The 19,027-nt window shown below is 38.9% G+C and overlaps 1 pseudogene; it reads right to left on the bottom strand.

Moving 5' to 3' along the window:
• The window catches only part of LOC110296521, a 52,484-nt pseudogene extending 41,534 nt beyond the window's left edge, over positions 1 to 10,950 (bottom strand).
• Positions 10,951 to 19,027: the final 8,077 nt, after the last annotated feature.

Below are 19,027 nucleotides of genomic sequence, written 5' to 3'. Positions count from 1 at the left end.
TGAAAGTTTCTTAAGTTCCTAGAAACTGATAATCAGAGGCTTATATGTTTATATCATGGAAGTTATTTAAAATCTTTCAAAGGGGCCCATAGCAGGTCTCAGGAAAAACAGCTTCTGCCTGACTTCAGATAACATTAGATCCAGAAAAACTTTTAGCTGTGATTTATGGAATCTGGCATTACCAGACCACATTAGTTCCTTCTAATTCTGTAGGGCTTAGAATGTACCAGAAGTTATTTTTTTTTCCTACTGTTCCCTTAATGAATCCTGGTGCACTGGAATCACTGCACAAAAAGACCTTTTGGTGTCACCCTTGAAAAATTTCTCTCAAGAAAAGAGAAGTAGCTTGGTTATCTACCCAAAGCACTAGTTAGTGATAGAATTAGGCTGTGTTTCTGTGTCACAACTGAAAGATGGCGATCAGACACATTCAACTATGGCAAGGTGCCAATGATGAATGTGGTCCATTTTGAAAGAACTGTTAAATATGGTGGTGGTGTTGGGGTCTGTGACATACTAGAGAGTAGACAGTCTAGAAGATCCTATGGTTCTGTTGGAAAGGAGAAGGAAGTGGAAAGTAGACAGGCATTAAAGAAAGGATTAGAGATGTGGGCTAGAGGCTCAAGTATAGGCTTTGCATAATAAATGCCAATGTCTACTTGTCACTTTTCATTTAAAAATAGCAAGTCCCTACAAAATACAGTATGGCCAATATGGTTAATCTTCATTGCCCATATATCACAAGAGGCATAGAGGAAGTCAATAGCTTGTTCAAGATCTCACAACCCATAGTGATGTGGACTGAGGATTAGGAGGCAGGAAATATGGCTCCACAGCCATATTTGTAGTCACTCTCCATACTGCAGCACAGCAGCAAGGCACAGATGTGGATGAAAGTGGTGCTACCCTGGCTGGAAGCAATGGGGATGCATTAGAAAGGAGCACATAGGCAGTGATACACACCAATTCTCAAGGTTCTCTTATAGTGTATTCTTGCCTGGTAGACAAACTATACCCAAGGGCCTCCAGAATTCTTCTGAGTGCAAGATTCCATGTCCTTATTATGGGCCAGTGAAGGAGAAATTAAATGTACACAAATGGAAATAGATGAAAGTACAAAGGGACCTAGGGATTCTCACATGGGTGGGAAGCATGTACAGGAGGGGGTCAGCATGTTTCCAACAGGAATGTGTGTTCAGAGGAGTATTTCCTGACTTTCTGTAAGTCTCAACTGCCCTGGCTAAGGGGTTAAAAGACCCCACTGAAGGGCTGGGATGATGGTCCAGTGTGCAAGAGTACTTGCTGCACAACCATAAGTACTTGACCTCAAATACCCAACAACCATGTAAAAGCTGGACATCACTACATAAATTCCTGCAATTCTAGCACCATGTAGAAATAGAGACAGGGAGCTCACTAGGCCATCAGCTTAACTCTAAGGTCAATGAAAGACCCTGTCTCAAGGGAACAACGTTGAGGGTGGTAGAGGCAGAACATCCTCTGGCTTCAGTGTACATCATGAATAGGCCCATATTTCTGTTATACACACGGATGCATACAACACATATAAACACACACGCACACACACACACACACACACACACAGAGAGAGAGAGAGAGAGAGAGAGAGAGAGATACACAAAGATATACAAACACATGTAGAAGAATGTTAATCCAGCTGCTCTTGAAAGGGATCACATCCAAAGACATTCCAGGTATATGTAATCCAGCTGGAATATAGCCATGCCAAAAAACTTTAATCCCTCTGTCTGGAATACAGACATGCCCTTAGTACACACCTTTAATCCCCCAAATGAAGGTAAAGTTAGTTTGCATAAGGAAATAGCCATGTTTGAAAGAGATGTCTAATTGAGGGGCAGACAAAGTGATGAATCAGAGAAAGATTTGACAGAATGAGTCAGAGATAGGATACACCCAACTCTCATGAGAACAGACAAGAAAGAGGGACTACTTAGGAGCAGCACAAAGATAGAGGTGGAGAGCAGCGCAGTGAGTGCAATGGAGTTGAGTTCCTTCATGCGTTCATGCAGGTCAGTGCAGGTCAATAGAGGCAGTTGAAACCAGAGAACAAGGAGTCAGAGTTAGTTTGAGGCCAAGCAGAGCAATTTAGTGAAAAACTGAGAGAAGTAAGATTGAATCTGTCAGCCTGGAGAATAGTCTGAGCCAGAACAGCTGAGTTGAACCAGCCAGCCAGAGTTCAAAAAGAACTAGAAAGGACTAGCTTATTCATCAGTAAGCCCCTGAGATGACAATTTTATCAGGCAAATAAAAGTTCCTTTTACAGACACAAACACACACCATCACACAGAGACATGCACATACACACAAACACAAACAGACACACATTCACACACATGGAGAGACACATATGGATATGCACACATATAGACACCATACACAGACACACACAGACACACAGACACAATACACAGACACACACATGAACACAGACAGACACACATACACAGATACTCAAAGACATAAACATACAACCACACAAATACAAACAGACACACATTCACACACAAGGAGAGACACATATGGATATGCACACATATAGACACCATACAGACACACACAGACATACATACACACACACACACACATGAACACAGACACACATACACAGGTACTCACAAAGACATAAACATACAAACACACAGATATGTAGGTACACACCACACACACGAATACTTAAATTAACAACTTTAGAGGAAGCTCATGGCTCTTGGACTACTCGTATCCTCAATGCTGTCTCTGAAACCTTTTGGCTTTGGATGTGTTGTCTAGGCTTATTCAAAACAAGTTGAGTCTGTTTCTCACACCCAGGTTTTCGGCTTTTCCTGTGTCTTCTGGTAAATCTATGTCAGTTTCTTCAGTGTTTTTCTCCATGTGAAACTGTGTAAGGTCTTTGTCTTATGATAATTTTCTTCAGAGTAGCCTCTACTTTCTCAGGGATTGGGAATGCAATCCATGGGTCCCACTTGGCTTATTACCCATGGTTCAACTTTCATGAGACAGAGCGAGATCATCAACTCCTATCACAGATCTAAATCTGACCAGTCAGCCACATTTCAGGCACCCAGAAGCTACTGGTGGCCATAACCTGCCATCTTGGATGCTGTAGCTTTACGCTATGTCTGCCTTGGTTTATACCTATGCTCAATACAAACAAAATTAGAGAAAGATATTCTATAAACTTCTCATACAATGCTTTACTTTTCTCTTTTCTCCTATATCTCAGAATTAACTTTCAGAACTCCATCTTTAGTACCAGAGTGCATACAAAGTCATACCTTTTTATGCCCACTATCATACTTTGCCTTCTCCCACTGTGGATCCTTTTCAAATAACACAGATTCATTCTGCTGTCTACAAATTTTAAAAGGGCCATTTTTAGGCTGAGGAGAGATATAAGGGAGTAAAGTGCTTGTTGAACAAACATTAAGGGGAAAACCAGGCATGGTGGCACAGTACTCCTAAGCCCAGTGCAAGTGGGACAGAAATAGATGCCAAGAACTTGATCGCTCGCTGATATAGCCAAAACTCCATGCTCTAGGTACACTGAGAAACTCCGCCTCAAAAAGTAAGGGATAGAAGAAAACATGTTCCATAAACATGCATATATATGTGCACATATAGATGCTTAAAACACATACAACTTATAAATACATACATACATGCATGCATACATACATGGATACATACATACATACATACATACATACATAGAAAAACATACACAGATACATACAGAGAGGAGAGAGAGAGAGAATATTAGTTTATTATGTTTGATATAATAAAATGCTGCAAATGACTGTATGGCCATATAACTCTAAATATGAAAGATGAAGGTGTGGGCAGGTTTGGACTTTCTAAGGGTTATGAGGAAGAATCTGTTGAATGCCTGCTCCCTCCTGTCTAGTGGTTTGCTGTAGTCTACCACAATCATTTCTGTAGGAAAGTACCACCCACTCTCTGCCTGTGTCTTCACATGGTTTTCTTCCGGCACACATCTGTTTGAAATCTCCCATTTTTTATAAAAATGCAAGTCCACTTTATTTCAACATGACTGTATGTAAATCTGCATTGACCCCATTTCCAAATGAGTTCTATTCTGATGTCCTGAGAATTAAGCCCTTAATGTACCCATTTGGGGAGAATGTAATCCAATACAAAGCATATATCAACCATGGACATACTGTCTAGGCTCCTTTGAGATCCTGCAGATAATGCTAGGTGACTGCAACAGTCAGTCACATCTATGGAAGTGCCCCAGCTGAATAGAACGGCCTCGCTCAAACTATGTGCTCTGCTCACAGTAGGCCAACCAGTGATGAGTTATTAAAAAGACATGATTGTGGCAATTGATCTCAGGTTCAGAAGACGGGGCTACCATTTTGCGGCATTGTGCAGGTTCAGTAATTCTGACTACTTTTTCTTTCCTCATAAGACTATAGTAGATCTCTATGTGGATAAGAGTACTGCAGGAAGCACTTAGTATGCATGGTTCATAGTAGGCAGCTTATCTACAATGGCAGCACAATAAACAGCATTTATGTTATCTGGAAGTATCGAGATAAGGCATCTCCTAGGGTTCCTATGTCATTTAAAATGCATTCCAAGGGATAAAAGAAGACTGCACAGGTGATCCAGGACTAAAGCAGGCTGTGGCTCTGGCTTCTAAGGCCCTTTAGCTGCAGAGACGTCTGCACAGACTGTGCCGGGATTATGCTAAAAGACTGAAGTGTTTCTTTCTTATTTTTTATTCTTTGTTTTTGTAGTGTTCCCAACAGCATCTTCACATCCAATTTCCTGAATTATCATTTAAACCGTTTGCAGTAAAGGAAGTAAAACTATCACTTGACAAGAATCTATTATATAAAACTGTATTTCTAAAGAATGTGAATTTATTTAAAAAATTCTGTTAAGCCGACAAAACATTATTCCCAGTAAGTAGCTGTCTTCGGAATGGAAACTTCTCTTTAAGTGCTAAAAGATTCTGCACGGCACCAGATTATTGAGAAATGGGTTTTGAGAGAGAATACCTAAAAGTGCCAGTGACACAGCTTGTTCTGCATTTGTGCTCAGAGTTAGAATAAAGCTTTTGAAGATCCTGTCAATGTGCTGACTTTATTATTAAAGGTCCTTAACCTTTTTTATGGAGCAGTCGAACAATACTTTTCTGTGCGACTCAGAATCAAGTAGGAGACAGTTTCGTATGTCAAGGTTTTCAGGTGCTTTTTTCTTTCTTAAACCGAAAATGATGTTGGCAAAGATAAAGGAGAGAGTGATAAAACAGACTGTCCCTGTGAGTTCTCCTGTTAGCATTAGTGGATAGAGGAGTTTCCAGTCATGGAGCATTTTTGTATATACTTTATTCTTAAGCAAAACACTTGCACAAAGTTCCTCTTTTCCTCTTAGAATCCATGCACACTTCTTGAAGCTTTTAAATAGCCTGCTACATTAACTGACAATGGACATTATTAAAATAGTATCTCATGTTTGCTGGGGTAGATGCAGGTTTAGTCAAGGGCATCACTTCGTCTGGCAAGTCACGTTTCTGCAGGGGACTGAGACACAGGATCATTGCTGTTTTCAGAAAGTAATATTTAAGTCCACCCCCCCACACCCACTTCATTTTTGGTTCTTTTCTTTCTTCTCTTTTTGAAATGGGGTCTCTATTATGAAGACCTGGAACTTAATATGTAGACAAGGCTAGTCTTACACTCAGAGATCTACCTGCCTCTGCTTCTCTGGTGCTGGAATTAAAGGCATGTGCCACCATCCCAGGCCTTAATTTCGATTCTTTTATAATATTTAGAAATGAAGAAGACCCCAAAATGCTACAGTTGTAACAGTCAAATGAAAATTTTGGTTTAAAATAGTCTGTTATGGTAGCTGTATTTGAAATGAATATGTTTCCCAATAAGAGATTCACTGGATTTATATTTTTGTTTTGTGTCAAAATATACTCAGTGTTGTATATATCTTTGTATGTATCTAATATTATGTGATCAACTATCATTAGATTCCCTCACATCAAATAAAAAGATCTGGTAATAGAAGGCAAAGGTCTTTTTCTCATTTATGTATACTCTCCTAGCAGACAGTGATATTTTGTAACTTCTAATCCATCCTTCATGAAAAATGTTCTGTGATACAAGTATATATTTTAAATATATATAAATTCTATAATCATCTATATCTGTGTCTAATCTATAAGGATAACATGCTGTTTTCAGTCAGACCTTAGCTAGAAACTTGGGTGGAAATTTATTTTTTCAGATGACCACTTAGGCAATTTCAGACAGATTTTAAAATCTACCTAAACTTCTATTGCTTTAGCCATAGCATTAATTAGCCACAGAGGGTTGTTTATGTGTTTGAATATCTTTCATGATAAACACAGGTACAGCCTACAGTGCTCAGCAAATATAAAGTATAATTATTATTTATAGAAAGAGGTATTGTGATGCCCATTTTCAGCTAGTTTTGTATAATGGCCTTATATATTTTCATTTTAAAAAGATTTATTTTATGTTTACTTATGTATGTATTTGTGCATCTGTGTGTGTATATACATATGAGTATTGCTACCTGTACAGGTATCAGATTAGATTCGCATAAGCTGGAGTTACAGGCAGTTGTTTGCTTGCTGTGGGTGTGGGGAACTGAGTCCTCTGGAAGAGCAATAAGAGCTCTTAGGTCTTGTTCCATGTCCTCAGCCTCCAGTTTAATTTTTAAACTATTTCTGAATCATTCATATATATAATAAAAAATTGTAAATTTAAAATTTTACCCAGGGGGCTGGAGAGATTGCTTAGTGATTAAGAGCTGCTTTTTCAGAGGTCCTGAATTCAATTCCCAGCAGTCACATGGTGGCTCACAACCATCAGTAATAGGATCTGATACCATCTTCCAGTGTGCCTGGAAGCTACAGTGTATGCATACATATTAAATAAACAAACAAACAAACAATCAAACAAACAAATAAATAAACAAATTTACCCAGTTTTTAGTAGGTGATTTTATGCCATTTATATTTATTGTTATAAATTATATTTTTAATTTGTTGCTTTTCTAATTTTAAATTGGGAGTTAAAAAAAACTATTCCTTTTAGAAGAAAATAAAATAATCAGTAATTTATACCTGTCTTACTCTTTTTCCATCTTCCTAATGTTAGCTACAATATTTTATGAACATATATATGTGTTATATGTATATATTTATGTGTGAATGTAAATGTTCAAGTACCTGTGTATGGACACCAAATGTCAAGTGTCTCCCTTGATCACTTTTCATCTTATTTTTTGAGACAAGCTCTCTCACTGAACCTGGAGCTCACCAATTTGTCAGGACTAGCTGGCCAGTAAAGTCCAGGGATCCACTTGTTTCTTTCTCCACAGTCTGGGGTTTGCCATCATACCCAGCTTTTACATGGGTACTGGAGATTTGAATTCACCTTCTTATGCTTGGGCAGCAGGCACTTTACCAGCTGAGCCATTAACCAGCCCCTCTCCACCCTAACTTAACTACATTTCTATTTTGAATCTCTTTCCTTAGCTCTGCTTCTTTGTTCTCTTTTCCAGAGGTTTCTTGATTCATCAAAATAATTATTGTTTTATTTATTGAGAGAGTGGCTAAAAGTATAGAATTATATTTATTTCAATTCCATTCTGAAATTTTGTTTTGATAGTTTTTAATTGAGCCAGTGTTTAAACGACCTTCTATGCAATCACATTTCTCACACTTGTTTCTATTATACATATGTGTGTATGTGTGTGTGTGTGTGTATGTGTGTGTGTGTGTGTGTATGTGTGTGTTTGAGAAGACTCAGGCCACTGTTGCTTGAATTTCTTTGTTTATTAAAGTTATTTTTGTGTTTACCATATGCATATCTTTTGTGTTATATTCTGATAATTTTCTAACTTTTGTCTTTGCTTTATAATCTGTGTCAAATGTCCATTATTATACACTGATCCAAAGATGCATCATTACTACTATTATTAATTAATAAATTTTAATTGTTAGTATTATGGTTCTTAGATTTAGTAATAATTTTCAAGGAGTCTGATATATTTTTAAGATTGAAAAATGGTTGTTCTTGGGCATATGGCTATTTTGAGTTTTGAGTCAAAGGTTATGACTAGATAAATTTAGTGTTTATAATTTCCAATAAAAAGGCTTCGAATAACCTCAAATATTTTATTTTTTCAAAGATTTATTTATTTATTTTATGTATATGAGTGTTCTATCTGCATGTACATCTGCAGTCCAGAAGAGGGCATCATATCTCACTATAGGTGATTGTGAGCCACTATGTGGTTGCTGGGTATTGAACTCAAGACCTCTTGAAGAACAGCCAGTGCTCTTAACCAGTGAACCATCTTTCCAGCTCCTAACATCAGATATTTTAAACAGCCTCCCCATTTCAAATATCTATGTTTATTTTGAAGAATTTCCAATTGAGTAATTTTGAATTATGTCTTAATACAAAGAATGATGGTAATCAAAACAAGAGACATCAGATACCATCACATACTTGATACAATGGTGAACATAACAATGATTAGAGATGTCAAATATTAACAGACATAGGCAATGTCAACAGATGCTGGTGAGAGTATAAAATGGCACTATATCTGTGAAAATACTGACCACATTAATGGGAACAAACTCATGCTGACCTTATGACCCTGCAATCTCACTTCCAACATAAATACCTCCAGAGACACTAAACATGTATAGACTCTTCATGGTACCATTATCCCACATTACCACTATGTTAAACTTTTTTACATTGGCCTTATCATGTGCAAGAACTCATCAACATTAAAATAGAAACATTAATCATGGTTTAGTCACATAATAAAGTATGATCAATTGCAATGAGAAACATGATGTGGATCAACCTTGGGATGCAACATTTAAGGGACAGAAGCTCAGTGAAATACTAAATACTAGGAATTTCATTTATATTGATAAAGAATGGGCACAAATAATCTGTGTGGCTAGAAACTAGAACATAGATTACCTTTAAGAAAAGAGTGGTTGCAAGATGTAAGAGTATGAAACACAGTAGGCTTTCTGGAACACTGGTAATGCTTTATTCCTTGATTTTGGTGCATAGGTATATATCTTTTATGTATGAAATTTATCGAGCTGCTAGCTGACATTATGTCTGTATGCATATGTGCTTCAATGGAAAGCTTAAAATGAACACACTTGAAATTCATTTTCAATTTTAATAAGGCTCAAGCTGGCTTTATGGGTTATACTCATCTAACATTTGCTGTTTACCAAGTGGAACACACATCTGTACTGTGTTTCCTGTCTCATCTTTATAATCATCCGGGAAGACAGCCATTGGGTCTATTTCGTACATCACAGATTAAGGGTTGGAAAGCTAAGTTATTTTTCCCAGGGCCACACATAATTACGGGATGCTGCCCTGACACTGTTGAAAGTTCCCAATTAATTTGAAATGACTAGGTTTTTACCTTGTGCCATTTGGAATAAATGAAAAGAGAGGAAAAAATGCTGATCACAGTTTTATAGACAGGAAGCCAGAGGCGAGTTCTCTTGCATAGGACTTTACTAGCTGAACCCAACATTACTGTGACAGAGTGATGTGTTTTCCCCCCAGTTTTTTTTTTTAACTTCATTGAATAAGGGGGAAAAAATCACAAACTGTTGACAGCACTAAATATTTTGTGTAAACGCATCTACTTGATTTGCTTTTTAAATAAAATGCTTTGGAAACTAATCGTCCCTTCTGCATCTATTGTTGACCAAAGAATTCCATCTGCTAATGGAGCCATCGCAGTAGCCCAGCTGTGAGAAATAGTTGCTGCTGTGTCTTTTGATGCTTTATGCAGAGAGGCAAACTGCCTAACACTCCAAAAGGGTCCTCTTTCTACTATGAAATATATTGTCTGACATTACATTAAGTAGCTTGAAAATACTGTAACCGTTGATGCATAGTTGTTATTAAAGTATCTTCAAATCAATGAGAGAAATTAATAAACAGAAAACTCAGTCTTAGGCAAGATCTTCTCATGGTTTTCTAGTTAAGAAAAAATAAATTAGCACTCTCAGCAGGGGGAAAGCCACTGATTGTGTGGGACTCTTTTGTCAAAGAAAGACTTTGCTCTCAATGTTAATTTAATTTGCATGCACTTCTGAAGAAGTCGTTTATCACTTTACTTCGCATATACCTTGGATAATATTTATGCTTCCATATACGCTTTAATAAAATATGCTACTTTCTCTGGAATACTAATTTAGTATGAGTTAATACAGGAAATAACCAAAGGAAATTTTGATAATTTTATGTAAACCCATCACACATTATCTCAAAGACCATTTTTCAGTGTTATGATCAAAGTTTGAGAACAAGCAATTTCCGGCGCATCTTTCCGTCTCCTTGTATTATTTATGATGTCCCCAACTTCTCTTTGATTCCTCGGATGCATGCTGTTTTCAGTCTGTTGGCTCCATTTTCAGCAGTCATGCATTAGGGGAGCTCAGATAACATAAAAAGATGACGACAGCTGATTGGCCTTGCAGAATGTGAGCAGTATTGCTGAAGTCGCATGGACAAAGGTGTGGACTCAAATACCCTTAGCTCTCAGATGGTCGAGTCGAACACACACAATTCAATCAGGAACTGAGACACACTCTGAACTTGCCATCAACTTTCCACCCCAGCTGCAATCGTTGCTCAGAGGTCTCCACCTGTCTCGCTCCCTTTACCTCATCTGAGCTCCACATTGCTCTCTGTGGACTCTCAGAAGGATGTAGTTTTTATTAGACAGCCGAGTGGTTTTGGTCGCTTTTTCTGCATAAATTGTGTCCATTGCAATTACATTTTGTTGGGCAAGTGACTGGGGTGGGTTAACTCTCGATCTTGCTGCCCGCCCCATGCCGGTCTGGCTTGTCATTGTTACTGTTTTCTGAGACAAAGTCCCACTTCGTTGCTCAGGCCTCAACGTAGGCATGTATCACCATTCCCATATAGATATGGAACTTTATAAAGCCGTAGCATGTCTATTGAGTGTGGATGGTTCAGATCGGAAACCAAGTGTAGTTCCTTTGGGATTTTCAGTTTTTAATGAATCTTAAGTAGCAAATCTGAAAAGGTAGGAGGCTAAGCAGATTGATAACAGAGGAGGATGTCAGCGATCTCTTTCACTGAGAAAGGGCTGCTCTTCCTGTCTGCTATCTGCGCCAACCACGGGGCTACAGAAAAGTCATCTTTTTGTTTCACCATGGGACCAACATTTTGGTTGCAGTTCCCCAGTGTTCCTCAAAGAAGCTTTAAAAATTCTACTTCATAATTAACTAGAGTGTATTGTTTTGATTTGATCTATGATTTATGAGTTTTTATTTCCTGGCTTAAGTGTTAAGCAAAAGACAGCCAGGGCTATACAGAAAAACCCTGTCTCGAAAAACCAAAAAAAAAAAAAAAAAAAAAAAGAAAATTATAATGTCTGTCTTCTGAGCTGGTGTGTGCTAACACAGCCTGACTGACCGCCTTACGGGAAGAATCTTGAGTCTTCAAACATTTTCTCATGTCCATTTTCACCTGACGGATCTTCTCCATCCAAGCTCAGGGCTCGGGTCTTGATTCTGAGAATAGCATTTCCAGAAAACCTGCTTTCCCTGGGCTATGCCTGGAGGGTGACATTTGGTAGTTATGATTTTGTTCTTTAACTAGTTTTCTGTTGCAGTCACACCCATGAGGGGTCATTGGTCATTCTAATATCTGGGCCATTCATGGTTTCTCCTCTCGCCATGACAGAAAGCTGCCCGTATCAGAGAATGCCGCAAGAACAGTGGGTTCTGGGCTACCTGCTGCCCTTTGAGTAAATAATGCCTTTTTTAAATGAAAAGATTCTGAGACTTAAAGGTCACACTCTAACGACTCACTTTAGTCTTTAATGTGACCAGCCATTACAGACGGAGCTAGCAGTGAGCTCTGGATGGGAAAGACCCGCACTTCTGATTTTCACCTGTTCTCCTTGGCAACCCTTCCCGAGAACAGTGTGAACAAAATTCCAAGACTAAGTAGTCAGAGCTATAATATGCTTTCCAGCACGCTGAGAACTAGCGAGCGAAGCAAATTAAAGCTCTGATGGTTTCCTATGAAATATTTAATAAATTATTTCCTGGAACAAAACTGAAGTTGAAAACAGCTGCCATGACTTTAAAAAAAAAAAAAAAAAAACACTACTTGTGCCAGGTTTAGGCAGGGACAAAAATCCAAAATTATGATGTCCTTTATGCTGACACTATAACTTAAATGTGTCTGCATATATGTGTATGTAGAGTATATATATATATATATATATTTGACTTAGGAACTCACCATGTAGCCCAGGCTGTTCTTGAATTCGTGATCCCATGCCTCAATTTCTCAAGCACTGGAATGGACAGACGTGGGTTACATATAGTCATGCATTATGCATTATGCATAGGCCTTGTGTCCCCTTGGCAGCAGTAGTGACTCTCTGCCAGGCCCAGGGAAGAGCGCCTTCCTGGAGTTAGCTCATTCTGTTCTCATAATGGCATAAGTAGGTAGTCTGAGCTCCATTTTGCAGGTGAGAAACTGTAGTGGTAGAAGCAGAGCTATAGCCCAGTTCTTTTGACCACAGAGCCTTGGTGGTTGCTGACGCTGTTCCAATTTCTTTGCCTTTTCTTTGTACAGATCCACAAATGTATTGCTTCCCACAAGTAAGCACACATTTTTTTCTATTGTTCTATAAATGTATGCATGTATCTTTAACCTTTTGGAGGAAGTGATTATAGATAGGAAAGAAGATGTCCCATCTAAAGTAGGTACGGAGGCACTGCAGTAAAGGAGCTGTTCTTTGCCTGGCTCCTATCAATAGTACCGCCAAATGCAGCTATAGGAAATGGCATCATTACGTTCATGTGTATTTGATTAAACCAGTTTTACAAGTACTCTGTGTGTCATAGTTTGTGATAGGCTTGTAACTGTTTCCACAAATGGAAGCTATTAAGTTTCTCTAGGTAAATATTTCAGTATACATATGTAAGTGTATATATATATATGTGTGTGTGTGTGTGTGTGTGTGTGAGTTTGCACACTCAAGTTATTAAAATTTTTTGATATATTCTTTCAGTGTCTATTTCTTTTGGAATATATATTTTTATATTTGATGAGTGGATTATAACTTAATATTCCTGTCCCCCAAATGTATGGCTAAAGAGATAACTACTCATCAACAGTTAGTCCTCACCTACTTGTTAGATTGCCTTATTGTCACATATCCTTGCTTGTTTTTTACTATATTTTATTTTGTCTTCCTTTTTGTTTTTTTTCCTGACATGTGACCAAGATCATGAAATTTAAATGTAATTTCTTTCTTTTTAAATATTTATTTATTTATTATATATATATGAGTATACAGACACACCAGAAAAAGGCATCAGCTCTCATTACATATGGATGTGAGCCACCACATGGTTGCTGGGAATTGAACTCAGGACCTCCAGAAGAACAGTCAGTGCTCTTAACTGTTTAGCCATCTCTCCAGCCTGTTAAATGAAATTTCTAAAGCTGTAAGTATTATACATGTAATGTGGAGAAAGCTTTAGTGTGAGATCATAAGACATAAATAGGTTTTCTTTCTCCAAGTTTAGCATTTTCCTGTGTAAGAACCTCACTGAAGAGCCTCTGTGTATCAGGAATATCAGAAACATGTGATAAAGTTGATGGATTGATCCATGAAAGGGTGAGTATATACCTCCCCTGAAGGTGTCTCCATTGGGATTTTCAACACACCTTTCTGTCCAAAAACTTGTATGGCCTCCAAATAATAAGAATTCTGCAAGAACTTCCACAGGCTTCATCATTTCCTTGATGTAAGGCTTGGAGAAATTATTTTTCTTCAATCGTTTTCTTTATTCCAAGAAGGACATGGCATTTACCTGCTGGGTTGAACACTCTTACATGAAACCATCTATATAAAACACTATGCATGTATTTTATATATGCCTTTTACTTATTAGATGTTAGTAGACGTGGGAAGGTGGGATCAGGGTCTTTCTTCATAGCTCTGGCTGTTCTGCAACTCACTATATAGAGTACAGGCTGGACTCATCTCACAGAGCTCCACCTGCCTCTACCTCCCAAGAACTAGGATTAAAAGCATATACAACCATGCTTGGTTTTGCTAGTGCATTTTAGAGCAGTGATTTAATAAGGGAGGGAAGCATAACTTTTGATCTAGATAAGGAGCACTTATATAACACATTACATCAAGGCAGCTAGAAAACTTATTAATACAAATTTACATATAGCAGTTTTGAGGTACTATTTGGTAAATGTAACTATTAGATTCATTTAATGTATATAAAGCTCTATCTACGTATTTATATATGGAAGTACAAGTGCTTTCTTCAGACTCACCAGAAGAGGGCATTAGATGGTCCTGAACCACTTTGTGGTTGCTGGGAATTGAACTCAGGACCTCTGGAAGAGCAGGCAATGCTCTTAACTGCTGAGCCATCTCTCCAGCCCCTAGATGCAGGTCTCATTCTTGTTACATGTGCAATCTGATAAGAATAGACTTTATTGAATATACGATATCTTTTTCTTCTTACCTTGGAGTATTTGCACTCTCTGCTCTCAGTCCTTATGCTGAACTGATATGCACCCTGGGGTAAGCATTTATGTCTTGGGGCTGGCTTTTGAACTCTCACTAGTTCATGACCTGTACATGGAACCCAAATCAGCTAAATGAATTTGGATATTTTCCATAGACACATTAGGAACAATCATTATAAATTTTTATTTTAGTAAAACAAACCCCAAGGTGCTCGTGAATCCTGACGAGCAAAACCAAAACAAAAGGCTTGAGATGGAGATGATCCAGAAAGCGGCCAAGGTGGGAGACTGAGGGACGGGCCAAGGCTCAACCTCTGAGGTTCCCCATGTTGAGATGTGTCTGGTTGTCATTTGAACTTGTAGTTGCCTTCTTGGTTTAAGTTATTGTGTGCTGCATTTCAGCTACTCTAACCAAGAGTCCTGGACATGTGCTGATATTACACAGAGATGAAAAAATAAAAAAACCCAAGGGAGCTTGGGAAGCAACAGAAATAGTCCACCTTAAGGAACAAGGTAGCCCACTGATCTTTCTCACAGAACTCTTGCAGCTCCGACTTAGTATTGTACGTGTGTGTGCGTGCGTGCGTGTGTGTGTGTGTGTGTGTGTGTGTGTGTGAGAGAGAGAGAGAGAGAGAGAGAGAGAGAGAGAGAGAGAGAGAGAGAGAGATGTATGCAAATTTGGGTCATAAAACTAAAAAAGAGGTCATAACAGGGGAGGAAGGAATCTTCAGTGAGGTGAGAAACAGAGACTAATGGAATAGAGTAAGTAAGCAGAAAGGTGACTAACTGGGTAAAGAGAAAGCCTGATGTGCAGGAGAAGAGGAAATGTGACAGATGACAACACAGAACAATGATGTATCTGCATGATGCTGCCACAGTGACGCACATTACTTGCATGACTCCACAGAGGATGAATGAGTGCCATCCTTAAAGACTAAGGTTTGACTGATCTTCAACCTTACGTTTCCATGTAGCAGAACGAACTGTGTGCAGCTAAGCTAGGTTGCCGCTTATCTTCTGAGTAGTTCGGATTTGTTTCCTTGAGAAACGTGCAGAGATGAAACTGAACGAAAGGCTGGAACAAGTGTGCTAGCTTTTGTACAAAGAATTCGTTTTTCTACCAGTGCTTTCCACCTCGTCCTTGGGAATGCCACTGGGTACAAAGCCTCCGCCTGCCCAATAGAGTGACCCCATCCAGCTGGAAGCCTCCACTCGGGGCTGCATTTCCACCTCAGCTGGGTCATGTCATCTTTACATCAGCATGAAAATATTAAGTACTTCTAATTGTGCTTGAGATCAACATTAGAAGGCATTCGGAAGAGAAGCTAAGTCACTCTGAGGTTCAGCTGGGTCAGCTCACCTTTCTGAATGCAACTTGGTTTTTTTTTTTTTTTGTTGTTGTTGTTTTGTTTTTCTGTCTGTTTCAGATGGTGGCCAGAACTTAAATATGCTTTTTCTGATGCCTTAGGCTTCCTTATGCTTTTTCTAAAGCCTGCCTCTTCAACACAGGGTTGTCTGCCACTATGTGGTGGGTCTCCATGCTGGCAGCTCAAACGGCACGGTTCTTTTTCTTCTCCTCCATTTGCCTCCCCTGGGTGGTTGCAGCGACTTACAGATTGCCTGCCCTAGGGTCTATTTTTTCTCTCTCCTAAACTTTAATAAAGTTACCCTCAAGAGTTAAAAAAAAGAATGCATTAGGACAAAATATTTTTGTCTGAGAGACTCACCAATAAAACTTCCAAGTTCAGAGATAAATTTGTCAAGCTGTGACCTTGGTGACATGGAAAGAGAGAGGGCAGCTAAAGCATACAGAAGGGCAGGCTATTGTGGACTCTAGCCTCTCTGGGACAAGACAAGAAGGCACTTAGAATTAGTCATGACCCTATCTTTACCTTGCAGGTTACTAGAAACTTAGTATTTTTCTCTACAAAGCGGAGTGATGATAATATTAGTAATTATGATGTCAGTAGTCTCAAACTCTTTTTCTGGCCTAAATAAGCACACATTTCTGTTGCTTGGGTTTTCTTCTCCCTTGAATTACAACTAATTCTCTCATAAACAAGAGCACCTCACTGCAAGTGCTGTCTGTGACCGGACACATTCTGATGTCTCTGCTGTTCTCAGTTATCAATAAAATGTGAAGCAAGCAGCCTGCGCTTCCCTGCAGAATCCAAATGCGACCTCTTAGGAAGGACTGACTCCTGGGATGGATTCAACCTTTGTTGACAGAGGAGTCAGCTGGCTAACCGGAATCTAGATCTTGGAGGGCCATTCCATCTTCAGGTAGTTCTCCATAGAAACAATGTTTATATTTGTATAACTGACATGTGGTACTACAGCAGGGGATATCCATTGTAGCTTCTGGAGTCACAGGGACTTAGGTTCGAGTTTCATGTGTACTTATTAAGTATGGCAAATCGGTTAGGTTGCCATAGCTCTTGAGATGAATTTGTCTGATCTGTAAGACACAGATAACCTGTGCTATGACCAGGGGACACAGAGATCATGTCAAAGCACTGTCACACCTAAGGAGGACTGGGGCATGATGGCATTCCTCACAAGAAGAGGAGAACCAAGGCAAGACAACTGGGAAAACAGAAGCAAACAACTAACACATGCCTCTTACATCCTATAGAGCACAGCCATTCTACTTCAAGAGCTTTACCTACGTATGTACGCCCACACGCACGCAAGCATATTTATGATCACCGAGTATTATTTTAATATTTTCTGAAACAAATCCTATAGGCTTATCTTGGGGACTCAGAGTTGTTCAGAGAACTGCTGTGCTAATTTTAAAAGTGAGGCGAGTCCTTGCAGAGTGAGCTGTTGAGATGCTCAAAGATGAAAGTTAGGCCAGTCAAGGGATTTACAGAAGTCTATGATACTGTGACGTCATCTGTGGAAGTGGTACATTCACACCCAGCTCTCAGTGATAGAGATTGCTGGAAGAAGATAGTTGGTTTTCTACTAATTCTACTAATGTATCCATTTTAGACAGGATGGAATTCATTATTTTGAGCATGGTTTACATACATACATTCTTATGGGCAATAAGAAACTATGTAGATGTAACCTAAAATGTCACAAATTTCCCTGATCATAGAGGCCTTTGAACGGCAGTGAGATATCACACTGGCTAAGAGTCATCTCTTCGGAGAGTCGATTGAAGGCAGCACTATGGTAGACGTAAGAGGAGTTATGAGGCCATCGATGAAAGGACAGAGGCTTATGAAGGGTTACAGCATGGGAGTGGAAAATGAATGACCAGATACTGTGGCTACATTCAAGGCAAAGTCAATGAGGCCTGACAGTGGACCAACTCCTCAGTGTAAGTAAATCACAGCCCTCAACCAGAATTTCAATATCTTTGGTCTAAGAAACAGGCAGAGTAACTGTCCAGCAAGACTCTTTTCTCTTGTCTACTTGTTTTGAACCCCGCCCCCACTTTCTCCCATGCGCTTACTTGTTTGGTATATGAGGAGACAGCAACCTACAGACAGTGGATTATAAAATACAGTTGGGACTGCACGTGTAAATTGCTATCAGAGAAAAGAGGAAGCCCGAGCCAAGGACAACCGCATCTTTAGATGTTCACTACCTTTGATATGAAGATCAAAAGATAGCTTCATAGCCCTGGGAAAGCCCTCAAAAAGAAAGAAAGAAAGAAAGAAAAAAAAGTCCCGTCAAGAGCGTAGAACCTCAATGTGAACACCCGGAGCCGATTATCCAAGAAAGCACGTGGCTTTTGTAAGCTTCAGATCATCTTCAAATGGATGCATGTAACCAGAACCCAACTGAGTGATGTTTGGTATCTGTGTTATGGGTTCCTTAATGTTTGCTGTGACTTAGCATATTTGAACAGTTTCTTTTGGATTAATTGAATTTCAGGTTTAAGTACCCATCAATGCTGCACGCACCTTGAGCTAGCTCTTCTGAACTGTAATAATAAACCCTTATGGCAAGTCAATTGTTTCTTCTGTTACAAATCTATGGTGCAAGGTTGGTTCTTTAGCATTGAAATAGGGATTAGCGTACAGCTTTACCCGATTAAAGTAATTAATTCTTGACTAACTCCTACATCTTAAATATTTACTTTACAACTGTGTACCAAATTCAAAGGAAAAACAAAAAGGTAAAATTTGGTGCCACCCAGTGGCAAATTCGTAAATTGCAGCCGAGAGACATTGTGAGGAAAAGAAAAAGATTTTCAAAGAGAAACTAATTAGAATCCACAGACACAATTATAAGTGATTTGAAATCATAGTTAACGGAAATACGGAATTAAAAATGAATTAAAATATGGAATCGGGAGCATGAAGGGATGGAAAGAAGGCTCGGCAGTTGCAAAGGCTTGTTGTTCTTTC

The sequence above is a fragment of the Mus caroli genome, chromosome 6 (assembly GCF_900094665.2).
Source record: "Mus caroli chromosome 6, CAROLI_EIJ_v1.1, whole genome shotgun sequence".
Taxonomy (NCBI): domain Eukaryota; kingdom Metazoa; phylum Chordata; class Mammalia; order Rodentia; family Muridae; genus Mus; species Mus caroli.
Note: the sequence above shows the minus strand (reverse complement) of the source record. Positions and strands in the feature narration are given on the sequence as shown.